The sequence below is a fragment of the Tursiops truncatus genome, chromosome 13 (assembly GCF_011762595.2).
Source record: "Tursiops truncatus isolate mTurTru1 chromosome 13, mTurTru1.mat.Y, whole genome shotgun sequence".
Lineage (NCBI taxonomy): Eukaryota > Metazoa > Chordata > Mammalia > Artiodactyla > Delphinidae > Tursiops > Tursiops truncatus.
This window is the reverse complement of record NC_047046.1, coordinates 85,135,376-85,162,561: the sequence shown is the minus strand read 5'-3', so window position 1 is coordinate 85,162,561 and position 27,186 is coordinate 85,135,376. Positions and strand designations below refer to the sequence as shown.

Below are 27,186 nucleotides of genomic sequence, written 5' to 3'. Positions count from 1 at the left end.
ACTGTTCCCTTGATTAAAAGAAAAAATATTCTTTAAACTTTATTGACGTCATTTTTTTCTTTCTTTCACCAATGTTCAAATTATGAAATGCGATATATCTACAAGAGTGATTGTTAAATAAGTTAAGAATTGGGGACTCAAGAGATCTTTAGGGATCATTAAAATCATTCATTATTAAGATACCGGTAGGGTGTCCCCATCAGAAGAAGAACGCCATCAGATCACCACCATTGTCTGTTCCCTTTATGTATGTGAAATTGTCATTATGTCCAATCTGAATAGATGTCTATGGGGGGAGAACTGACCAAGATTCTCTGTACAGCTCTTTACTGAAACCCTTGGGCCGATCATTCAAGTGGCCCTCCATGGTCCTAAATATTCGTGTTGAAACCAGCACCGACACGGAGCGTGATGTAGGTTGTAACTCTGTGTCTGTGTGCGTCCTGCCCCGTGGATTTCTCCCGTTTGCCATATGAAAACGAGGGGATGCGTCCATGGGAGATGAGAAGCTGGCCCGTAGCAGGCAGTTCCAGATTTCCACACGGAATCCACTATTTAATGTAGGTGTTCTTAAGGGCTGCTGAATTAGTAAACTCAGACAATCACGCTCGACTCTGGGGTTCCTCAGTGAGGATCCCATTGTAGTGGTAAAGTCGCATCTGGTTTGCTGCTGCCTGCGCGGCACCCCGTCACCTTCCCAGCTTTGGGTTATTGCGTCTTAGTGAGGGTTTTTATCTGTTTCTTAGTGTGCTTTTCAATCCCGAACTCCCCACATCTATTTCAGGTTTGTTTTTCCCCCAATCTTCCCCAGGTCCAAGAGCCCTCGCCCTTGCCCTTGCCCAGGCCACTGTTCTTCTGCAGGTCCCCCTCCACGCAGGTCATCTATCACTCACACTGACTTCGACACGAGCTCTGACACACTCGGTAGGTAGGCGAGGCGCTGGGGAAGCAGCACAGCTGCTCTGCTGTCTTCAGGGACTCACACTTCACCCGCTCCAAGTGCTCTGTTGTCACTGGCTTAAAAGGCCAGACAGCTAGAATGTCCGGATAAACTCTTATCTGCTCACGACCAGCATGGCCTAAAGCCAGCAACAAATCCCATGTGTTTTCAGGAGAGGTCGCAAGGATTTCTAGGATTTGCCTCTTCCAACAGCTTAGAAAATCTTTTCACCTTCTCTTTATGTTTTAGAATTGGAAAAAAATCTCACTTCAACAATAGAGAGAGCATGTAACTCACACCTAGAACCTGAAATACACCACAGGTAGTGTCATTTACAAATCAGTTCCCCTACACGGCAGACATTTGCTCTGAGTTATGTTGGTGTTGAGGGCTTATCTGCTCCACAGACTGGTAAACTAGTCACCATTAAATGAAGCAAGACGCCTACTTGTTTCCCTTTGCTAAAAGCATTGGTACCTTTTTTGAAGTCTAAAGCATGACGTCAGGAAGGCCTAATGTGATGTTTGATCTGTGTTTCATTTGAAAGAATACTCGGCCACACCACTAAGCCTTCTAGGTGTTCAGTGTTAGGTTTGCCTGGGCCTCGCTTGAGCGCTGACCTTCTGACATGTTTCATGAGGTCTTAAAAACCTTTTCCTTGCCTAAAATATAGAGAGGAAACGTGCTCTGTGTCTCTCCTCCACCTCCATTCACATCTGGTGCTTTACTCATTTCCTTAATTTGATTATATTGCTTTTGCCCTTTTATTTTATTTTATTTTTTTTGCTGGGGAATGCTGAGTGACAATTCCAGAATGTTGGCCGTGGTGTCCAAATCTCTCAGCCCTTACAACCATCCTACGCAAACGCGTGATTTCCTCCCATGGGTCTGCGGTGTACGGACCTTGCGTTTCAACAGCTCATTCAACCAGATGGAATTCCAATGTCCTGCAGCAGGAAGTGTCTGCTGTGCCCGTTACCGATGGCAGCCCAGATAAGCCAGAGTCACAGCCTTTTTTCCTCTTTGTGTCTGAGCTGGAGGGCAAACTTCGGGATTTGATGCAAATTCCTTAAAATGTCAGGCTTGAAATCATGAGGAAGCATCAAAGTCTCCTCACCACAAATATGTGAAACGAGAGATGATCAGTTTTTAGGAAGGCCGCCCTCATTCCGTGCACGTACTCTTTTAGGTACTTGGTATGAACGAGGTCTGTGTTCTCGTTTCTCCGCATTCTGCAGCTAAGGAAACTGAGGCAGAAGAGGTTAACCAACCCAGAGTCTGGTGCAAAAGTTTACACTTTTAAAGGCCTCACCAGCAGTTCAAACATCACTAAGGTTTGTGCAAAATACACGTTCTTCCAGCTCCCTCCTACAGGCTGAAAATTTAGCAGTGTTTTATTACTGCATTTCTCTAATCATCGTGAGTTTCAACTGTGAGTTGAAAACTCCTGACACCTGACTGTGGGCTGAATTTCCGCTCGATTTAGGAACAGTGAACAATGATTGCATTTCCACTTCCTAGACTCTATTTTGTTTTAACCCATTTAGGTGGACTGTGTAATTAGACAGTAAACCAGATTTCTTTGAAGACGCAATTCATCGGTAATTTTGATCCAATTTAGAATATACACTAAATTAAGAATGAAATCAGAGTGGAAAGTTCTTCAAAATAAACGAATATTGGGGAAAAACAAGTAGCCTTTAAATAGTCAAAGACTGTAAATAGTCTTTTTTAATCTAAATACCCGTCCACAATAACATCTGTTAAATTGAGGCCAATAGGGTTGACCACTCTCCTGGGTCTTTGGGACGAACAGTCAATAAAAATGTATTATTTAGAATTCTTCCTATAGTTTTATCCCTTGGCACAACATCTCCAAAATTTTAAGCTGCTAATAATGTTCCAAAAATAAACCTTCCATCAGTTCAAGCTAGCACCTTTGTCTGAGGAAAAAAATAATAAATGCATTGCCGACAAGCAGTTAAAAAATCAAAACTACAGCAAGCTCAGGAAACATCTCTATAGGGAGTCTTTGCAAATGGTAACATAAGTCCCCATGCAAATCCACTGCTGTCAGCTGTGTCACAGATGCCGGAAAAAGCAGGCACAGTAAATATAGAGTATATAGATATAAAACGACAATGATGTCACACTGGAAGATTTATAAGCTTCTCCTTGCTTAGAATGTGGACAATACAAAAGCCTTTAAACAATTCTATCTTCTTACAGGGTCGTGGGACATCACAAAAGCAAATATTTTTTGTTTGTGCTGGTGATGGGTTAAAAAAAAAAATCTTTTTTCAAAAAAGCAACCAGGGTTTGTGTTATCTGTAACATGGTATTCAAAGACTGAGTTTTCAAAAGAGAAAAGTGGCTATCAGAGTTGCCATCTGGCAGATTCCCCATCGAAGTCACCCCGGAATCCTGTGTGTTTGTCACATTACATCACTCGGCATCTGGGGTGCTGTCCTCTGGACCCCGCCACTGAACTTGGACCCAGAGATATGGCGCTGGCCTTCCTGAGCCTTGGGGCATCTATCTCTCTGTCTCTGGTACCATGTCTCCTAATCACGAGCTACCAGCATCCTTCTCCCCAGCCCCTCTCCCACCACTTCCCCAGGCCCAGCGAACACTCATTCCCTTCGTTGTGTTGAGCCTCTGCTCAGCAACCTGCTGTCCTGGGCAGGGTCTCTGTGCCACCCCGTCTTGGACGTCCCATGCAGCGGGCATGCCGACCGCCCTCAGATCCCTCCTTTTTTGGAGACACATCCCGCAGCCTTGTCTCCAGGGGAGGCAGTGAAAGAAACGCTGGTCCCTCGTGAACATCTATTGAAACTGATGGATCTACTGCATGGCATGTGCCAAGCTGTCATTCAAGCCAGGGGGGGATTCGGACGGAGACAAGGCAAGCATTGTACAAAAGACTTCGTGATCTAGTTTATGGAGCTGCCTTGAACTCCTAGGTACAGTGAGGGCAGGAAACCTTGTTTTCTGCAAAAACCACTTCGTGTCAATGGGAAAATGCACTCTACAAGGAGCGAGTGAATATTCTCCCTTGATGTGTGCCTGAAACATGAAGAGTGAGGGGAAAATATCCCAGCTGTCTCCTGCATTGTGTGAACATATACATGCATTTAAATTACTTATATCATTACTTACAGATGTAATTGCGAAATATGTTCTTTTTGCATTCAAAATGCGGGACTGAACAGATGGTGAACGCTCAGTTTAAAGCAATACGTCCATTAAAATCACCCGTACTGTTGGTGTTTAGTGTAACAATAGCAGTGAGTTCATTATGGCAGGATGCATACTGCTCGCACGGCGAGGAAGAGTGGTCGGGAGATGTTCAGCCTCCTGGGTGGTGCCCATCCCGTCCCGAGACAGGGCCCCTGCACCGCCGCCCGGCCACCAGCCGTGGGTTTTCAGAGTCAAATTCCAGTTGTTTTGCTTAGTCTTTTGCTCCCAAATAGGAAAGTCAATAAACAGCTGACTTTTCCCAATGCCTTGCTTCTGGGTGATTTTTTTCTCCGCTCTCCAGATGTTCTGAAATGTGTAGCTCCAGATGCATCACCTCCAACGGGATAATCCCACCCGCTTCGTAAGTCATTTTCTCTCCTAATGAGCCGGCGTCAGGTGTGTGGGCTAACGGTGCATCCGAGAGGTCGTCTCTCTTCTTGGGGCTCAGCAAGGACCACCAGGAAACCAGGTATCCGACGGAGGGGCTGGGGGAGTTCACTAACTTAGCTGTGGGTGAACGGACCCCACCCTGATAAAACGCTGCCTCTCATCTGCTCTCATGCACTGTTCATTACGTGAGTTTTCTTTTCAAGAAAGGAAAAGACATACCCTCAAGCCCTCCCACTCACCCCGCCATGATTTCCATTTTGGCAACAATGCCAGTGGCTCAAATGCTCTGGAAATCCATTCATAAACAAGACAGAAAAGCACTAAATTTTCTCTGGAAGCCCAGACTAGGGAAGACAGTGGGAGAATTGGATGGTGCAACCTTGGAGAGATCCGCTGACTATACTGAGTCAGTCTCTCCACTGTTAAAAGAAGGAGTATTGGCTACTGTACCTCTCTCCTGGGCAGGAGATGATCACATGCGTTTCCTGTGCAGGGGCTGAGCTGCAAACTTCACGCCAGCAACACACAGAGAAGCCGAGGGTGGAAAGCTTGCCGAGGGGGGAGCAGCGTATGGCCTGAGATCCTGTCGTGTAGATCTCAGAGGTGAACTGAGGGGGTTTCAGCAGTAACGGCAACTGGCCCGGGGAAGGTGGGAGGGAAGACAGAATGGCCAGGGAAGGGGGGCGCTTATGAGCCAGTTTTGCTGGGAATACCGAAGGACAGGGACACGATGAAGAATACTGGGGACAGAGGGAGCAGAGCGGGGGAGAAGCAGTCACCTTCTGAGATGAGTGTTACTGTCCACGCACCAGAGGCTCCGGAGGGTGATGAGTGTCTTTCCTTCACAGGGGAGAAGGGATTTGCACCCAAATCTCTCTGATTCAAGCATCCATGTGTTTTTCACTATATCACACTACTTCCTCATGGCTGCAGCAGGAAAGGAGAGAAGGGAGAGAGAAACAATGGGGTCAGTTTTCATGGAGGACAGAGGACAATAGACAGATCCCTCTGAGGGCCAATCTTGTGTGTCAGTTGGGATAAAAGAGGTAGAGATGGGGGAGCGGCTGGTGGGATTGGCGTCATTCGTGGTCCTCAGCTGCAGCTCCTTGCCAGCATCATCTGTGAAGGATGCTCACGGACAGACACCCACTGAGTCAGAACTTCCTGTGCGTCCTGCTTTCTGAAAAGTATTACAGACGATTCTATCGTGGCTGGGAGGGGCTTGTGGGCAGGAAGGCCGGGGTCTGAGTCCTGCACAGGAATACATGCCTGATGCCCGTCCCAGCCACCCCTCAACTGGGAGACCACTGGCCGCCCAGCTCACACCACACAGCATCCCCCCAGCCTGCCCAGTCCAGGGCCACCTCATCCCCACGCCTTCTCTAGCTCTAGACTCGGCACTGGTCCGAGAGCCTGCATGCATTTTCACACCCACGTGTTCTTGCTGAGTCTCTCCTCCCAGAGTCCCCCCAGGCGAGCCATCTCTCATCCCCCAAGGCCACGCTTCCAAGTCACATCCTCTCTTCACCACCTTACACCGCTCACCACCGTAACAACGACTGCTCCATCGTTCCCTCATTTGCTGTGGCAGCAAAGCCGTATTTAACGTTCACTGTGCACGGCCACCCCTGCAGGGCGTGTACAGAGTACCGATGCCTGGTTGAGCTCCTCGAACTGCTAATGCGCCAGGCGGGTGCTTCCTCCGCACCCCGGGTGAGACTGATGCACGGGGTCCATGGACCAGATGCTAAGAGCACCGCAGAGCTGCGCTCAGCACGGCCTCCCGTGGGCCCGGCCCTGAGTCTCACTCTGCGGAATTGCAGCCCCTGGAAGACGGTGGCGAGGACTCCTTCACCTTTAAGAACCAGGGCCCTGCCGGTGCCGTACTTACACATAGTAGGGGCTGGGGAACGTTTGGTGAATAAATAATAAGTAAGATTGGCACAGATGGCCCGGTGTTAAGTACCAGAGGCAAAGGGGAAATAAAAGAAATAAGCTGGTAACACCTGCCAAGATAAATAAATGAAAGGAAGTCACCTGGGGCCGTGAAAGGAGAGAAAACAGTGAAGCAGGGATTCTGAGATGTGAGGAGAAAATAGAGACTGTAGCCCGAAAACACAGAAACAAAAGCAGCATGGCGGCGGCCGAGCACGGGGCGGCGTCATAAAATAACAGGCGAGGTTCAAGGAGGCGCAACTCTAAAGGAAATTACTTTCTCCGAAGTCCTCAAAGGGACAAAGCAAGGAACAGGGACAACTAAAAAAGCACAGGCAAAACCAACTAATGGCAGGTCTGAGAGGCTGAATTTTGTCCCCCTGCCAAATCCATATCTAGAAGCCCTAGCTTTCAGGACCTCAGGGTGTGCGTTTGGAGAGATGGTCTTGAAAGAGGTAATCAAGGTCAAATGAGGTCATACAGGTGGACCCTAATCCAGTCTGAATATGTTCTGATAAGAAGAGGAGATTAGGGCATGGACGCACAGAGAGGAGAGACCATGTGAGGACTCGGGGGGAGACAGCTGTCTGCAGCCCTAGGAGAGGGAGCTCAGAAGGAACTACCCACTGACACCTTGATCTTGGCCTCCTGGCCTCCAGAAATGCGAGGAAACACGTTTCTGTTGTTCAAGCCGCCCAGTCTATGGCGCTTTGTTACGGCAGCTCTGGGAAACTAAAGCAGCAGGTGAGGCCAGAAAAGGAAGTGGCTGTGTCCATGGAAACGGAAGCTTTGCATCAAAGGGAGTGGGCTGACCATAAGGGCATCTGAGGGACAGACAGGCAGGTGGGACGAGCTGGTCAGAACCCTCTCCCCTGGCAGGTGGCCCCGTCCCATGGCCGACGTGTGCAGCCCTTTCCCGGCCCATCCACTTTCCTCCACCCAGGGGCCATCACACCTGCTAGTGACCCAACAGCACTTACTGACCCCTCTCCAAGGGCCAGGGAAATAAGGACCCTCTTCAGGCTCCCAGCCTGAGGGGCAGACAGGCGAATGAACAGGCAGAAACAGAAGAGTCAGGTGAGGGTTGGCTGCCCAGCTGGGCTGGTGGGATGGTGCACAGCTGATGTCTGGCTGCATTTTGAGGGATAAGTGGGAATTTGAGAAGAAAGGGAGTGGCATTCCAGGTAAAGGAGGTGAGAACCAGGGAACCCCAGACCTTTGTGAGGGACGGGAGACCCACTGAGCCCTGTTTGCTCATGGGGCACGCACTCTAGCAAGGGGGTCTGCTGTTCCGGAAGTGGGCGAGATCATGAGTTTGCCTCTTACCCTGTGGGTACCTCTGATTGTTCTGTGCTACTTCCCTCATGCATGACTTGTACATACACTTTCCTTGACCAGGACACACTTCTACTCTCTGATGGTGAACTCCTACCCATCCCTCTAAGGCCCCATCCAGCTCAGCCATTACCTCCTTCTTCCGTCCTGTGCCCCACAGCCTGCTGAGAACAACTCCATTAGAGCATTTGTCACCGTGGGCTGTGCTCGCCTATGTGTACAGCCTGCCTTCTCCACTGTATCTGTGCCCTCCATAATCCCTGGTTCAAGAGATGTTTGCAGAGGGGCTGAGCAAGTGAGTGGATGAACAAAGAATGCAGTGGGTACACAAGTAGCTAAGAATAAAGGGGGGACCAGAAGACAGGGAACACGTTACAGTCTCTCCGTAGGCGGCAAGCCTTTCCTTTATCGGAGGAAAGGTTTGCAGGCTGAGGGTTCTTATTCCGCCTCCCTGTGGTTGAGGTTATGCAGCTAGTTAGCAGAAGATGACTTAACCAGCCCGTGGGCTCTTAGCTGTAACGTTTTCCTCTCCATCTCTAGGGCTGCCGGTGGAAAGAAGCAACTGCATACAGAGATAAAGAGTTGGGACTCTAGTGAGAGAGAGAGGGAAGCAGCCAATGGCATTGACAGGATTTATGTGCCAGAAGGGAGAGTCAAGATGTGCAAGGTGGGAGAGACACCCTTTCTGTTCACATGATGCTAACGGCTGAAATTAATTTTTCAGAAGCCAGAAAAATTGGCAGAGGCATTTGGAAGGTGAACAGATTCCAGTTCAAAAAGTAAGAAATAAAAAATGATTCAATAAGAAGAAAGATGAAGAGGGGGAGACCTCGCCCCATTTCAGATGTCAGCATCATGGGGTTTATTACAAAGGGAGCAAAGAAAAACCATCTGAGAGATCATGGGAAAAGAAGTCTTAGAATGACAAAGCATGTGTGGAGTATTTGATGCAAAATTAATATATAACCGTTTATGATGAGAATGAAATCACAATGATATGTACGTTGTGTGGATAACTTTATGGAAAGCTCAAAAAATAATAAGATAATGGGCATGGAAACATCATGTAAAGAGGCCACTGAGGTGGAGGAATCGTAAGCTAAATTATGTCTCCCTTTTGATATACAAGCCTATTTCTAGTGTGTGCTTTTGCCCGTATTGTAAACTCTGGAAGACAAGAAAGGGTTTCCTCATGCCAGCTTCTGACTATCCGGCATTGTACCAGGCACTGGAGAACAACATGAAATAAACTGAGGCACAAATACAATGACTTTCATAATAAAGTATCATTTAATAGTGTTGACCTGGAAGGAATGTAAAATTATCTTTACAAATCAGGTGCATTTAGGCAGACGAAAGACAGCGCAATAGGCCCACTGTGGTCCGATTTGGCAAAGAGTCCAGAGGCACTGAAGCTGATTCAGTGAGAACAAGGCACCTCTTGTAGAAGAAAGAAAACTGTCTAAGAATAACCTGATCTTTGTCTGCCACTTACCTGTGACCATAGCTACATGCCTTAAACTCTATTGACAAATAGATATGCTTTATATAGACATCTATGGAATTCTCTCTAACTGTAAATGTAATACATCTTGTTAAATTACAAACAATACAATTTAAAAACCTGTAATTTCATTGAGTGCACATAATTACTTTTTTTTTTTTTTTTTTTTTTTTGGCGGTACGCGGGCCTCTCACTGCTGTGGCCTCTCCCGTTGCGGAGCACAGGCTCCGGACGCGCAGGCTCAGCGGCCATGGCTCACGGGCCCAGCCGCTGAGCGGCATGTGGGATCCTCCCGGACCGGGGAACGAACCCATGTCCCCTGCATCGGCAGGCGGACTCTCAACCACTGTGCCACCAGGGAAGCCCCACATAATTACTTTTAACGTTTCGGTATGTTTTCTTCTAGTCCTTATTACACGTACCAACTTTTGGTTTTCTTCATGAAATTAGTATAACACCGGACATAGTTTTTATTCTGCTTTTACTAATAATTTTTTTAACATCTTTATTAGGGAATAATTGCTTTACAATGGTGTATTAGTTTCTGCTTTATAACAAAGTGAATCAGCTATACATACACATATATCCCCATATCCCCTCCCTCTTGCGTCTCCCTCTCACCCTCCCTATCCCACCCCTCTAGGTGGTCACAAAGCACCAAGCTGACCTCCCTGTGCTATGCACCTGCTTCCCACTAGCTATCTATTTTACGTTTGGTAGTGTATATATGTCCATGCCATTCTCTTACTTCATCACAGCTTACCCTTCCCCCTCCCCATGTCCTCAAGTCCATTCTCTACATCTGCACCTTTATTCCTGTCCTGTCCTTAGGTTCTTCAGAACCTTTTTTTTTTTAGATTGCATATATATGTGTTAGCATACGGTATTTGTTTTTCTCTTTCTGACTTACTTCACTCTGTATGACAGACTCTAGGTCCAACCACCTCACTACAAATAATTCAATTTCATTCCTTTTTATAGCTGAGTAATATTCCATTGTATATATGTGCCACATCTTCTTTATCCATTCATCTGTCGATGGACACTTAGGTGGCTTCCATTTATTCTGCTTTTAAAACTTATTTCATTTTGAGCATCATTAAACATCATTTGAAAACACTCTCCTAATCCTGTGTAACACTCCTTCTCATGGATGCACTGGTTAGTCAACAGATGGCTAGTAATCGTTCATTATGTGCAAGGTCCTCAGATCAGCCCTAGAGCTGCAGCTGGGAGCAAGGAGATGCGGAAGGATGGAGAGAGAAGGAAATGCAGCATTAGGAACACGGATACACGTGTGCCATGGCGGCAGCCGTTTGGTTTATCTGTTGTTTCTGACATTGTAACCAACCACCAGGGGCCTGCGTGGCAGGCGTCAGAGCCTGAGCCTGGACTGAGATTCAGATTCAGGTGGGCAAGCCTGCTGACCAGGTGGGCAAGGGCCCCAGAGCAGTTTTCTGGAGGAGATCAGGGTGGAGGATGAGAGGGAGGAAGAAGTTTTCCCTGTTGCATTTCTGGGAATGGAGTCCACAGGGCTGGGAAGGATGCCCGTCTGCCTGACCCCATCAACTTGACCCTGACCTCCAAGAAGAGAAAGGCAGTGGTCAAAAGAGAAAAGTGTTTCCAGGAGGGCTTCCAGGAGATGCCAGACACAGAGGGGCCACCAGAGTCAGATGCCACTGTGCCCCTCAGGGTCAGAGCTGGAAGCCCATGGAGACCGTAAGCCTGGTGTGGATGACGCATCGGCAGGTGAGGCCCAAGAGTGGCGAGCAGAGCTCCAGACGCCCCTTGAGCACAGGAGACGGTGAAGGCTTTATGGTCTCCATGGTAACTGTACCTGTGGCTCTTACTTGCTTTTGTGCAGGTTTTCCGGGGTCTTTAAGGAATAGTTGCCGGTGGAAGGTGCTTTCCACAGGGCTGGAAGCTGTGTGTCAGCAGATGGAGCAGAGAGTTCCTCCTGATGGGGTGGCCAAGAGACCTAAAGGAAGTGGGTACCTGAGAAGGGGGATTACTGGATCCACAGGTGTGCAGTTAATCAGGGCTCTGACCACACAAGCAAGCGAGATCTCCAGGTGGGCAGCAGTGACCTGCCCCTCGCAGCAAAGTGGGACAGTGCCCATCCCCCCTGCAAGCACGCTGAGAACTTATCTTTGCCAATTTGATAAGTTTAAACAGCACGTCCTATTAATTTTCGTTTTTGTATACCAAAAAAATGGATTTGTTTACATATTGATAAATTTCTATTTTCTTCCTCAGTTAAATATCTGTTTATGTCTCTTTAAAAAAAAAAGGAATAAAAATGTTTTCTCTGCGGACTGCTATCTACAGAGTTAGGATGTTAACTCTTTCCTTTTTTTTTGACTTATAAACAGAAATTTATTGCTCATCGTTCTGGAGACTGGGAAGTCCAAGATCAAGGCCCCAGCAGACTGGTTGTCTGGTGAAGGCCTGCTTCCTGGTTCATAAACAGCCGTCCCCTAGCTGTGTCCTCACATGGTGAAAGGGATGAGCGAGCTCTCTGGGGTCTCTCTTCTAAGGGCACTGATCTCATTTATGAGGGCTGTGATTCGGGGTTAGGATTAACACCTTAACGTTCAGCCTACAGCCCCGGCTTAGCACGGTAATGGAACAATAAAGGATGACTATTTGAACGTGAATTCAACTGAAATTCAAGTAAAGCAAAACCCAAAACCATATACTTACTCTATAGCTTAAGAAAAACTGTTCACGGTCATCTCCTCTACTGGAGGGAATTAAAGTGGGCCTGTTAGGTTGCCTGACAGGAACACTAAATGTCTAAATTGGGAATCGACTATATTCTATCTAGGTTAACCCTCTCTGTTAACAGGGGAAAACAGAGGTCTAGGGAGTTGGAGAAACTTGCCCAGAGACAGACAACTACTTTTGGGCTGGGCCAAGTGTAAGAGCGGGTTCCTTTCATTAACACCAACATCTTTTCATTTATGTGGCCTTTCACAGTTTGCCAAGCACCTCCTGAGCTCCGTGACCTCATTTATTGTACTATATCCATGAGCTTACAGAGGTGGCTTTTGGGGGATTTTTTGCATCCTCAGGCCAGTGTTGCAATAGCTTATTCTTAAATTTTAAAAATATATATGTACACACACGTGTAACTCTGTGTGTACATCTGTATGCACACATGGAAGACACGGCACCACATCTCCCTGTGTCACCCCATGCGGGCCACACCCTGGCAGTCACAAAGCACAAAGAGAAAACGGTCTTCGGTTTGAGAATTCCCGAGTTGCCACTGATGCTTCAATACCAAAGGGCTTAGAAGTGTTTACACTTTCAAGGGGAGTAGGAACGTTTTAGGTTTCCCTTTAATGAGTCTCATTTTGAGACAGGATGGCAAGGTTGGCCAGACGCTCTTCAGGCCGTTTTTGTAGTAAGTCTTTCAAAGAATGAATAGTGAAGCCAATTCATTTCTCCTCCTGGAATTTGTCCTTCTTCTTTTTCTTTGTCGTGAGGTTATATATAAAGGTATGGGCATACAGACATTACGAAAGATAAGGGCTATCACGTGAGGGAGGAAATCAGACAATAAATCCAAAGAAAGCTATGGAAATTAAAAGTCTGAACCCAGCAGCAGGGCGGGAGGTGACACAGTCTTTTCACAGAGCCGTTACACACCACGCAACTGTCCTCAAAAGCATGAATGGAAAAAGCTAGCCATTCAGCTGCAGAACAAAGCTGGGGTCTTTGTTTAATGTCTTCAGCATTAGTCTGGGCAGCAAGTACCTTTTCCAGGGTAGGCCAGAGAAGATAAGTCCAGTTTGGGATTTCTGTGGGTTGTTTTTTTTTTTTAAGTCTTAATTTATTTATTTGTGACTGTGTTGGGTATTCGTTGCTGTGTGTGGGCTTTCTCTAGTTGCATCAAGCAGGGGTTACTCTTCGTTGCGGTGCGCTGACTTCTCATTGCGGTGGCTTCCCTTGTTGTGGAGCATGGGCTCTAGGTGCTTCAGTAGTTGTGGCTCACGGGCTTCAGTAGTTGTGGCTCATGGGCTCTAGAGCGCAGGCTCAGTAGTTATGCACATGGGCTTAACTGCTCCACGGCATGTGGGATCTTCCTGGACCAGGGCTCGAACCCGTGTGCCCTGCATTGGCAGGTGGATTCTTAACTACTGGGCCACCGGGGAAGTCCCCAGTTCGGGTTTTAAGGCTTGAGTCAGCTCTGTGGCCAGCAGCTCGTGGAGGGACACACCATCGCGGGAGGACACCCAGTTTTTCCCGGGCCAGTTGTAACACTTGGGGCCGCCGGATGGTGAAGATAACCAGATTTGCTTGTTTGGGGTTTGCTTGTTGATCACGTACGTTCCTAGATCTCTGCGCAGTTTAATTGCTAAAACACCACTCCCAAAGGAGACATCATCGCCTTCAAATGTGTAAGGTTTGTCTGCAAGGTCTTCAAAAAACTCTGCTAAGGAGTCCAGCGTCTCCTCGGCCAGTCTTTCATAGGCGGTATTGTCCTGAGGGCCAGCGTCACCCAAAGCTCCCGTTGTCTTCAAGTTCATCCAGCAGACGCTCTGCTTTTTGACATTCAGGGTCTGGTTGAGGCCGCGGAAGTTCAGACTGGGCTGGCTGCGTGCGCGGGCCGCGGCGGTCCCGGAGTGCAGCCCCGGCAGCCGTACAGCGGGGGTCCTTCGTTGGCCGCGGGGCCCCGGCGCGGGCCTGGGCAGAGCCGGGCGGCGCCGAGCGAGCGGAGCAAGAGGCTGGCAGCCACGGGGCGTCCGAGCGTCCACGTGCTCAGAACGTTAACTCTTTAGTTTCATGTTTGTTGCAGATCTTGTCTTCATTTGTCATTTGCATCTAGGGTAATTCTGTACTAACAGCCCAACCTTATCAAAGAAAACAGGGGTTAAATCTTGAACAGAAATGTTGCTCTCATGTAGGAAGTTAATGGCTAACGGTGAAATTTATTTTATTAGTATTTCAAGATTTCTAGCACTGAAAGGCTGTAACAATATGAATAGCAAAGCACATCCGTGTAGATTTTCTTCTACATGATGCTTTTGTTCCCAAAATTGTAAAAGAAATTCCTGTCACTGGAGAATTTCATTCTGCATCTTCTTTTATAGATGGTGCTCTCGTTCATTCTGTAAATTCCAGCCACTGAAACTCCAGTTCATCGTTCTACCAAATACAATTGTCACATAAGCCTAGAGGATTTTTTTTTCCTTTGAAGGGGAAACTACTTTATTCCCAAGTAACCAAATACACTTAGAGTGTCTAACAGAAATAAATGGTGCATTTTCTCTCAACCCTTAAAATGCTTTCAATTAAAAAACTTTTCCAGAGAGAGAGGAAAATTGCCAATGCTGAGATTTAGGCACTAATCGTATTCATTTTGAAATGTGATAGATATTAGGTATTGTGGCAGGTTATGAGATAATATTCATCTCTCTTGTAAAACATATATTCCCATGAGGTAGATGGAAAGTATTAGGTGTTTCGGCCAGTATAAAGTGTATTTCATTTCCAGGAGGCTTTTCTCATCAGGACTTTTGGGAAGACCCTGAAAATGAGGATCTGTGTCCTTTAGTGTTTGTGACCTGCTCACGTGGTAATTCTGGCGATTATCACCCTCATCCCATGACTGGGGCAAGGACACGTCTCCACGTCATTGGGCTCCTTCTTGGAATGTCCCACAGCACAGAATTACGTATTCAGTTTCACCCCCCCCCCCCAGCGAAACAAGGAGTGTCCACAAGTCCTCCCACTTGCCTGCTGAGATATCTAGACCTGATTTGTGCTACCACACAAATCCATCGCTTTTCTAGGAAACCTTTTAAAATCTCAGCGTTCATCCCCAAATGCTAAAGCTAGTCATGAGATGTCACTTTCTAAAAGTGAACATTTGGGGGAAATGAGACGGTGGTCATGTTTCCAAGCAGGGTCCAGGATTTGCCTTTACGTCTCAGCGCATCTCAGAATGAATGTCCCTCATGTCACTCATCCTGTTAGCAGGTCACTGTGGTCCTGAAAGAGAGGACAGGGATGGAATTGGGGCAACCCTCTGCGTTGTGAGGGGAGGGACACATGCAGCCCGTCACCCCCCTAAGTGGCCCCGGTTTCATCCTGAATGTGTTGGCACGGCCTTGGGGGAGCTCCTTCCTCTGTAGTCATGGCACCTGGGTGCACAGTCTTTGCCCCGGGGCTGCCGAAACCAGACCTGAGCCCTCATCTATCACCAGGTAATTCTGAGAAAGGAAAGCACCTAAGGACATGTGAGTGTGTGACTCACTTTTAACCAGGGCGGAAAGGGCTGCGGGCAAACGATGGCACTCCTGTAGCTCCTCCCTCTAAGTCTTCCAGTAGAAAAGAACCATCAGTACAGTAGCCAGGGCATGGAAGCAACCTAAGTGTCCATCTGCAGATGAATGGATAAAGAAGATGTGGTCCATATATACAATGGAATATTACTCAGCCATAAAAAATGAAATGATGCCATCTGCAGCAACATGGATAGACCTAGAGATTATCATAGTAAATGAAGTAAGTCAGACAGAGAAAGACAAATACCATGTGATATCACTTACATGTGGAATTTAAAATATGATACAAATGAACTTACTTATAAAAAGAAACAGATTCACAGACATAGAAAACAAACTTACGGGAGTTCCCTGCTGGTCTAGTTGTTAGGATTCCATGGGCTGGGTTCAATCCCTGGTCGGGGACCTGGGATCCCACAAGCTGTGCAGTGCGGCGAAAAAAAAAAAAAGAAAAGAAAAAGAAAACAAACTTGTGGTTACCAAAGGGGAAAGTGTGGGGAGGAATAAGTTAGGAGTTTGGGATTAACAGATACACACTACTACATATAAAGTAGATAAACAGCAAAGTCCTACCCCATAGCACTATGTTCAATATCTTGTAATAACTATAATGGAAAAGAATCTGAAAAAGAATAGGTATATATAGAGTCACTTTGCTGTACACCTTAAACATTGTAAATCAACTCTACTTCAATAAAAATAAAATAGAATAGAATAAAATTAAATTAAGTTAAATTACATTTTAAAAAAAGAACCATCAGACAAGGAGTTTTTAGAACTCAGGTACGAACTGTGTCCACACCTGTGAATCGATGTGCCCTTTGCTTCGAGAAATTGGACCAATTTGGGGATTCATTAGAACAACAGTGGAGGGCATGATTGTGGCTTTGTGGCTGACCTGTCAGCAGGGTCCCCCAGACCCATGCCTGTGGGCACAGCCCTGGTTGTAGGCTGGACTGAAAGCAACAGGTGTGTCACGGGTTGTGACCCTAGGGATCTAGTGTTGCTACCCTGTTATGGCGACAGTCATGAGCACATCAGTGTCATTCCTTCTAAAGAGTTGATTCTCTGCTGGGAAAATATATACTCAGATCTCTTTCTGGATCCCCGACCGTATTTCTTTCCACCACCCCTAAAACACCTACTTTGTTCTTCATCCTCTTTGTCATTCAAACTCCAGTATCAAACCCACCAGCAAATCCTGTGGGCTTCGAGCTGAAACATTTTTCAAATCTGCTCCTTGGCCCTCAGCCTCCACTCTCTGCACTTCCCTCGGTCATGGAACAGGGAACATTTCTGGGCATGTGACGATTACATCTCCCAACCTGCCTTGCAGCCGGCCGTGGCCACCTCAACGTAGGCAGATGCAGTATGAACCCCCGGGCTTCCGGTTCTGTGATGACAACAGTGGGTCAAACTGGACCACCCTCACCCGGTAGTCACTTCTGCCACCACCCAGAACACACCCCAGTTGCCACTTGTCTACAAACGAACAATCGAACAAATGTCTGTTTGCACTTCCCACACCTTTGTCCTCTCAGAGGAGGAGCCACCCTTTCTCCTGTTCAGGCTAACCCTTCGCCGTGCTCCTGATTCTATCCTCTCTTTATCCATCTTAGATGCTGTGCCATGAATTATTTCCTGGACTCTTCATTTTTTCCTCCCTCCTGCCTGTTTTCTTAAAGTCTTTGCACCTGGGACATTCAGCCATTCTTTAAAACCCTCCCTCTGCCTTGTCATCTTTGCTCGGATTCATCTTAACCCTTCCCTTCACAAAACCAAGCGACTTGGAATCCTTCCCCATCAACTATTCATGGTTATTTCTTTTGGAAAATAATACCATTTATTGTTTTTCTTTTTCTAAATACAAAAATAATACACATTCACTGCAGAATATTTGGAAGATCTAGGCAAGCATACAGAGGAAATAAAAATCGCATGTAATCCTACGACTTGGCAATAACTCATCATTCACGTGCATTTTTTTCATATGTGCACTTAAAAAAAGGAAAACTAGGATCACACTTTTCTATTCTGCTGTTTCTCCTTAACGGTAAATCATGAACCTCTTCCCATGTCAAAAACATGATTTTTAAATGGCCTTTTGGTATCCCACTTTCTGGACATGCCAAAAGGTACGTGGTCCTATCCTCACTGGTGCTCAGTCCAGGGGTTTAGATTTTCTTGTTCTGTGAGAGCTTCTTGGACCACCAGCTCTCATGTACGTTCTTTACTGATGTGGAATTAACACAGATTCAAAACACTGCACCAAGTGACACGCACATATCTGGAGGCTCTTGAAGCATAACTGTTGAATTGTTTCCAAAGATGGTTGAATCGACATGTACTACAAAGAGCAGTGTGGGAGAGGATCCATGTGCCCCTATTCTTGCTAATTCACAGCCAACCCAATGAGCGAAAATGTTTGCATTTTAGTTTGAGGCCAACTATGTGACTGCATTTGCCTTTGCCATTGCTGCGTCTCCCTTTACGAAAACAGTCTGTCCTGTTGTGTTTTCTCACCTTCCATCTAACCTGTTTCTAGTGTCCTTATTTGCTCATTAAAAGAAAAAACTCTTATGCGTCATTACTATTCATTCTAGTTCGTCAGGAATACCTTTGCCAGCTTCTCATTTGTCTTTCCATTTCTTGTTTATGGAAGTGATTTTTAAAAATATGGATGGGGGGCTTCCCTGGTGGCGCAGTGGTTGGGAGCCCGGCTGCCGATGCAGGAGACGCGGGTTCATGCCCCGGTCCGGGAGGATCCCACATGCCGCGGAGCGGCTGGGCCCGTGAGCCATGACCGCTGAGCCTGCGCGTCCAGAGCCTGTGCTCCGCAACGGGAGAGGCCACGATAGTGAGAGGCCCGTGTACCGCAAAAAAAAAAAAAAAAAAAAAAAATATGGATGGAATCAAACCTATCAATATTTTTTCTGCTTCTTTTGGCCTTCCGCTTCCCCCAGTCGTTCCCCTACCGCCTGCACTCAATCTTCTCTCCCTACACGTTGCTAGACTCTTCTCCAAGCCGACAGCAGCTGGCAGCCCCAGCTGTGCCCCCTAAAAAGCATCTTTGCTGCTCTTTGCCTGTTGTCTGGCTGAGGAACTGTGCTCTCTTGGGTTTCCCCCTGCATCTCAGGTCATATTTTTAAAAGTTTATTTATGTATGTGTTTCTTTGTTTTTAATAGGTAATAGAGAGGTTTTAGGTTCTCGGCAAAATTACGAGAAAGGCACAGAGATTTCCCATGCCCCTCTGCTCCCCACGCAGGCACAACCTTCAATATCAATGTCATTATCAATGTCGAGGGAGCCGCACTGAGGCGTCATGGTCAGATCGTCTTTGTCTGCCTTCTCTGTGTCTGCCCTTGCCTCTCACACCGGTGTCCCTGGGGTCTGGTTTTGGTTGTCTTCGCTCCCCATCCTGCCGCCTCTCTCAGGGCACGTGCCCCTCCCAGGAGTGATGCGCTGGTGCTTTCAGCACCACATCTTCAGTTCAGCCCCTCGCTTGGCCTCCACACCTGTACTGTCAGCTGCTCACTGTGTCCCTTCAGAAAGACGTCCCAAAGCCATCCTCACACACCCTATTTCTCTTCCTCATTCTCTTCTTTGGTGCAAATCCCTGTCTTCTGCTCCATTCCCTAAACTGGAAATGCTAGAGTCTTCCTTCACATCCCACATGTAATCACTGAGCATATCCTGCTGACTCTTCTTGTAATTTCTTAGATCATACTCCCCTCCCCTCCCACCACACTGGCATAATTCAGACCTGCTTTTACCTTAACTTTGCAATAAACAGATCGATTTCACAGTTAAGAGTTCAGGGTATCTAGCAAGCAGATACGTCATTTGTAGAACAGAAGTGATCTGAGCGCTTGTATGGCTGCTTTGAGGATTAACTAAGATGAAAGAGGTAAAGTACTTAGCGTGGTTCCTGGTAGATAGGAAGGGTCCAGTAGATGTCAGCTCTTATAATTAATTATCACACAGCTTCTGAGTCACACATCCACAAGGCCGATTGCCACATTGCTGCCATAATTCTCTTCCTAAAATGCAAACCAGATCCCCGTCTCCCTGAATGTGTCCGTGGTAAAGGCTAAACACCTTAATATAACACAAGACTGTCCACGAGGAGCCCTGCTTACACCTCTGGCCCTGTGTCTCCTGATCTTCACCCCATGTTTCAGCCTTGCTGAATGTAAGGGTCAGCTATTGCCTTAATAATGTCACGTAACGACCATCCCCAGGTGCCCGGGTCTGCAGGATGAGTCTGATTTGGCTCCAGTGGGTTAAGATGGGCTTAGCCAGCATGTGGGCTGCAGACTGTAGTTGGGTTTAAGTCTGCTCCATTTGTGTGTGTTCTGGGGCCCAGACTGAAGGCACCGTCACCGCGTGGCACCTGCTCCTTTCATGGCTGATACTTATTGACCAGAGCAAGTCACAGGACCAAACCCAGCGTCCATGATGTGGGGAAGTACACTGTGCCTGCAGAGGGGGAGGGAAGGGGGGATGGTTGCCAGCAGTAACCCAGCCTGCAGCACTGGGTTGCTGCCCCCCACCTCCCCAGGAGCCCTGCTGCTTTACATTCCTTGCCTTTGCCCTTCAGCTCTTTTGTGAGATGGCCTCACCATGCCCCCCTCAACTTTCTTCCACTTAACCAACGTGCATCGTCCTTGTGGGGCTCAGCTCAGCTGTCACCTCCTCAAGAAAGCCTTTCCACCTGCCCCTGTAGATCTGGCCTCAGTCTCCTCTGGACGCTCCTATTCACCTGAGCATCGCAGATCTGTGGTCGAGGTTTGTCTCCTCCCTTCTGTGCCTGACGTCAGATCCTTAGACCTTACTGCTGTGGCTGAATGGTGAATAGCTGAAGTCAGTCTCATAAACCCCTCTCTCATTCAACCCGTGTGTTGTGGGCTCCTGGCAAGTCATCCCTTTTCTCTAATAAAAATGTCTGAAAATAATGAACACCAGGAGGTACTGCAAACCAGATATTCTTCTGGGTACTGGGATCGCGCACTGGATATTCTCAGGTAACATCTGGTCACGTCTTGTTACTTAAAGACGGACTCTGGATTGTGCCGGCCAGGCCAAAGTTTACACAGGGAGCAATTTTCTAGTTGACAATTTCAAACCTGGGTCCAAAGGATAAACACTGCTCATATGCCCATGGGGCCACAGGTAATCAGCCAGGTGGGTGGGGCTCTGTGCTGCGTGCCCATGGGGGTGTGTGCGCCCCCAAGAGCACGCTCTGTTCTTTACAACTAAACTCAAAGCTCTTCCCACGAACCCCTGGGTCTGCTCGCCTTTCCCCTGATACCATGTGTGGGAACCTCACCAAGCCCAGGAGAGAGCAGGGTCTGATCCGCTGGTAGACATTGTCTCATAGAAACTCATGCTGGTCTAGACTTAAAACGTGAGGCAGGCTCAGTAGAAATATTTTGAAACCAAAATAAATAAAAAAGAAAAAGCGGAAAAGAGTCAAACACACAATTATTTGTAATAGAAAAAAACTATTGATTTTCCTTCTTTGATACTAGTCTAAATTATCCCTCAAGAAAAGTAGCAATGCATCTTTAAACAGATTTATTGGTTCTGGGAGGGAAAAATGCGTTATTTAACTTCAATGCTATTGGATTTTTCTTTTATGCTAGATGTGGAAATACCACAGAGGAACAGAAACAGGGGAGGGAAATTCTTTCAAGGATCACAGCTATTTTGGAGCCCAGGGTAAGATATTCTAGTATTTCCCTCCAAGCAGTAAGAGTTCATCAACAAAAGATGAACTTTCTTTCTTGTTAAGTAAATGACATCACACATTCGCAGTAAGTACGTTTTTCACAAAATGTAACGTTCCCGCGGGTGAAGCGGACAGATCACATTGGATCCCCCCGGTGTTACTTTGAGCCTCAGCTCCTCTGTTACAAAGGACGTTTGCCCTGGGCAGGATCCTGTGACTTGTCTGATCCTCGAGCTGTAATTCCTTCTCTGAGCCGGACTTCTCCACACGGGTACCTCCAGCCTTCTCCTCCCTCACACCTTGGCTTCTGAGAGCAGAACACGCGGTAACCTGACTCTTAGAGATGCTGTGCGCTCTGCTATAGAAACGAACACGGAGTCAATGGGAAGCACACTCTGCCTTTCCAAGCACCTCGTCCTGAGCCCTCTTGGAGGTGACCTGGGCTCAGTGGCGCCCCACACACTTGGGGTCACAGAGACTGTAGAACCGTCCCCAGGTCTCGCTGTGTGCCCATCACGTGACCTTCACCCAGGTGTCGTCAGCTATCCGTCAGAGGCCATCCCAGGTGACCTTGCTGAACTGTCACAAAGAAAACCTACTCAGAGTGATGGGAAAGCATTTTTCAAACATAAAGTGCTTAAACAGCTGTAGAGACGTATTTCAAACCACAGCTACAAACTGAGCCCCTCATCACGCTGATTCTTTATAGTAAGCAGTGTAGGAATTGGACGGTTTGGGTTTTTCTGTTTTGATAATGATGCTCTTTCAAATAACTAAGGGGATAGTCACCAGGACTCCAGCTGGAATAACCCACAGAACCCTGTGATCGGAAAGCATCGGGTCCTGACCATAGCAAAGCAAGTCCCGAGACCATCCCCTTTCTCCTCTCTCGACCACTCTCGGGGCTGTGGTGCCCGTGCCCTCAGCTTTCCGGGTATTTTCAATCCTGCGGGAGGTGTAGATTCAGGGATGGAGAAGGGAACACCAGCATGTTTGCTCCATTCCTCATGGGGTTCTTTCCTCTTTCTGGTATGGTTTGGGTGTTCCGGCTCTCTACGCTTAAAAGGGTGCGCCAGGTCTTTGAGGTTGCTCTTCCTTCAAGCTTGAGAACTGTGGGTACTAAGTGCAGGGATTTGAGGCTAAGAGCTGCATTCATTGCCTGGGGGCTAGAACAGCGCCTGGTCTGTTAAAGCGACAAGAGGAAAGCGAGAGATGTTCTGGTCGCCAACAGCTCGCAGGCACCCTGGGCGTTGGCTTTGGCCTCCCGCTACTAAGACCCAGTGCCCTCTCCTCCGTTCCTCTCCCAGAGGTGCTTTCACCTGAACGTCGGCCCCTCTACCAACAAAACTCCTCAGTCGTCTACCTGGGGGCGAACGGCGCCTCGCATTCTACACCAACGGCGCATCGCATTCTATACCAACGGTGCCTCGCATTCTATACCCCAACATGTGTTTGGGGAGACGCGTCCCTGAGAAGGAGTATTCATCACCTTGCTCCCAAATGATGGAAACGTCTCTCCACGGGACTGTCAGTTAAAGCCAAGTCAGGGAAAGCGTGGTCAGAGTTTGGAAACGCTGGTTCCATACGATAGGATTCTCCACAAAGACCAGCGATAGATTTTTGTTGGATCTGATTGAGAAATGCCTGCGTTCAGTGAGGCCACTGGATTCCTGATCAAACCTGGTACAGAAAAGAGCACAGAGACATCCGTATTCTCCCCATGTGACAAATGATGTAAATACAGACCCTTCTTTAAAACTCCAGCTAATTCAGGTGGCAGGATGAAGTGCGCCATGTCATAATTAATCCCTCATGTATTGCAAGCAATTTAATGTCAAAATAATCAACAGTCGCTTTTTCTACCCTTTTGTGAGTACATAATAAATACTGTCATTTAAGCCGCAGCAAACATTGGATTTCTTTCCTGGTCTTTGAATAACACTATTCGTGAAGTAAATACCAGACCTCCCCCTCCATCTTCCCCTCCCAAATCCCTACATATATAAGCTCTTTAGGAAAATAAATCATGGATGTCAAAAGAAAAGGTGTGTGTTTAATTTTCAGTTGGTACCTCCCATGGTGATTACTCTAGCTTAGAGTCCAAACACGGGAGGGGCCAACACCATGGAGGGGAGGGGGGGATGCAGGGGTCGGGGGAGGGCCCCTCACTATCCGTCCTTTGTTTTTCCCTCATGGATCACCAGCAGTGACACGACAGTTACTTTTTTTTTTCTTTTATTGGCAAAGCAAAACCACCGCTAGTAAATGGCCAATGCATTCTTTTTTTTTTTTTTTTCTTGAGGTACGCGGGCCTCTCACTGTTGTGGCCTCTCCCGTTGCGGAGCACAGGCTCCGGACGCGCAGGCTCAGCAGCCATGGCTCAAGGGCCCAGCCACTCCGCAGCACGTGGGATCTTCCCGGACCGGGGCACGAACCCGTGTCCCCTGCATCGGCAGGCAGACTCTCAACCACTGCGCCACCAGGGAAGCCCCAATGCATTTTTTGATTAAACTCAGTTCACCTTTTCAACAAACAGGAGTCAGAGGAATGGCCAAGCACTGCTCTCCCTTCCACGGGCAGAAGGTGGAGATCCCTGAGTCTATACCATCTTCTCCTGTGCAAGAGGTCATGGGTCTCGGCGTCTGTGCCTTCTCCACTCCCGGGGAACCAGGGTCCCTTTGGCTTTGGGTAGAAACTCTCCTGTTAAGTTAATGGGGTGACCAGAAAGAGAGCCCCAGGAGCAAGTGAGGAGCAGATCATTAACCTCCGGTTGCTTCAGGTGAGAAGTGACAGAGCTGAAATCTCGACTCAGAGGGGACACTTCACAACACACGGGAAGACCAAAGCATTACTCGTCTACTGTAACAGATCTTGTGTGAAAATGATTTTTAAGTATTAACATGGAAAACAGGGTCCCAAGAAGAGCTCCTTCTTAGTGATTGGTTCTTAATTATCACGGACCTGAGTTTCCCATGAAATCACATCATTTCGCCCTTTGGCATCTATTCAGCCATTAGTACAAAAGTCCCTCCTCTTAGATCCTGTTGCATGTTTTGCAGATGCAAGAAACTGATGACTTAAGTTTCACACTTACCACAGTCTTCTTTACACGATTATTGGTTTTTATTAAACTCATACGGAGTATCTACTTTTCCGAAAGCTCTGGATAGAGGTTTCTGTGACACGGAGATAAATACAAGCGAACTCAAGCCTTCACACAACACACACGCACACGCGTTAACCGGTAAAATTACAATAAAATGTAGTGAGCTGACAAGGGCTGTTCCTCTTCCTCCCTGGATTCTCAGTTCCTGCTACAAGGCTGTGCACAGTATGGCTCTTCCGTGGCTGTTGCGGTGATCAAGTTTCAAGTTCACTGTGACAGGCAGGGAGGATTCGGTCATCAGCCACCCACGTGATCCAGGGGAAGGGTGCTGCGGCTTCACAAACAGCTGTACCATAGCTCCTGTCTCCTAGGTCTCACCGCAGCTCTAAGGGCATCAGCAAGCACTCGAGAGACCCCTGAAATCTTGGAATGACAACATGTCAAGTTCTCAGCCATCATCAGTCTTCTTCTGCATGACCGTATCAGATTAGACAGCCAGTGACCCAAAGAGATCCCAGGTCAGGGGGCACACAGGCAGAGCGAGGAGGGACAGAGTGCATTGCCCCGGGGAGGGGGGTGTCCCAGAAGAGCAAGGGGCACCCAGGGACCCTGGGACACTGAGCACTTCATGGAGATGCTGACCATGAAGTCGGTTTGCCCACCAGCAGGAGGGCTGTAGAGACCCACCTCGCCTGCCCACCCCGTTCCTGTGCACCGATCCCATCGGCAGCGCCTTTATTACAGGGAAGACCACCTCTGTCCGCCAATTCTCGAGCTCCCTCTAAAGTGGCTTCAGTTGTTCAGGGCGGGGGTGGGAACGGTGGGAACACCGCCCGAGAAGGTTTGCAGAAGCAGCATTGAAAATCGCCAAATCAACCTCCCTTGCAGACTTTTCAAATAAACTTACCTTTGAAAACTGCCTCTGGAACCCTTAGCTTTAACAGTGGAGTTTCCCTGGTTTACGGGCTGGTGGTAAAATCCTAAAGCCAGAAGCTCCTCTAGGAGGGACTGACACACCGTTCACAGAAGTGATGCCATGAAAATAACACGTGGCAATGAAGCCACTATAAATCCACACACGCTCCCACACACAATACATCGGCCCTTTTTGACACTGTTCTCTCTTTAAGAGGACATATAACAGCACAGACACAGCCCTCTCTGCCTCCTTTCCCACTATTCCTAGCAAACCTCTCCGGACAGAAGCTATCCCACGACAAGGCAGAGGGTCCCTGGATGTTGTGTTCTGACACCACTGGGCTGTTTGCGAGATAACGGTAGACACAAGACAACTTCACCAGTGTCTTTGCTGAACAATGTAACATGACAGCATCCATGAAACAGGTTAGCATAAGTCAACATAATACCCACTTCGCAGCGTTAGTATTGAAAACTTTCATTTTGAAATAGTAAGAGAAGAAAGACAACCTAGGAGGAATTGTAATGATTTTGCTGGAATATTACCAGGTGATTCTAAGAGATTCATATGTCAATGGAGCCCCACACTAACAGACATACGTCAACATAATCATCTCAAGCAGCTTTGCTTCCATTCCGCAAGCTCCGTGAGAATATAGGCGTGGTTTCCCAAGTGCAGCGAACAAACATGGGGCTAAAATTATCTAACAACTTGAAAAGGTTTGATGATGGGTGATACATAAAAGTTTCCTGATATGCCATAGGCCATTCTAAGAATCGCACATATAATCCCTGAAGTTCAAGCTGCAGATAATTGTGCCTCACAGGGCCAACTCCTAAAATAAGCGAGAGAAGAGGACTGCACACCAGATGACATTTCCAATAGTTGATAGGTGACTTCTGCCTTTCAGGGGGATGAAACAAAGGTCATATGCTCTTCCAACTATAGTAAACATGTTCCCTTTCCTTTCCCTCTCTTTCCTCAAAGCTTGCTTTAAAAAAAAAAAAAAATCCATCTAATTATTTCCTTTGAAATGAATGTCTTCATTTTAGCCAACTGAGAAAATTGAAGGACTTGAGAATGTACCAGTTTTCTTTACTATGCCCAAACATGAGATTGAATTGTGGAGCAGCATTACTGGTCCATTCCTGAGATGTTTTTAAATTTATTTTAGCTTTTAATCCAAGTACAGTTGATTGACAACGTTGTCCCAATCTCTGCTGTACAGCACAGTGAGCATTCCTGAGATTGTTGAATACCCAGCAACCTTGTGAGGACACCCTTTACTCTTCATTGTATCAATAGGATGCCAGGATTTGACTATGGAAAGTCAGCCTTGTTGGAAGGTGGCTCCTGGGGTTGAAAAAGGAGAGTCACATGTTCACAAACAGGTTCCCTTGCTGGTCCACGCTTACCAGGAACACGCAAGCGATCAAGGCGGGGGTCCACCCTCAGAGCAATGATGCTGACACACTCTCCCTCAGGTTTCCTCAACCCTACCCCTCCTCTCCCTTCCCACCACGTCAAGGGCTGAAAAGGGAAAGACAAAGACGGTACTTTTCCTTTGCAAAGCTCTGAAATGATGAAGTGACGGCTGTATATTGAATCTTGCTGCATCCTGGGCAAAGTATTAAGCACTTTGAGATACAATTTTGAAGGCTTAGAATCACCCTGTGATATAGGGGTAACTCCCTTTAATAGATGAGAAAAAATGTATTTTAGAGAATGTAAGGAGGCGCCCCTGTTCCCACAACACTTGCACAATAGCCAGTAACCCATAAATTATCAA

General features: G+C 47.3%; 1 pseudogene; it reads right to left on the bottom strand.

The window, feature by feature from the left end:
* Positions 1-885: 885 nt before the first annotated feature.
* Positions 886-18,965, bottom strand: LOC141276126 (frataxin, mitochondrial-like; annotated as a pseudogene).
* Between the last annotated feature and the right edge of the window lie 8,221 nt (positions 18,966-27,186).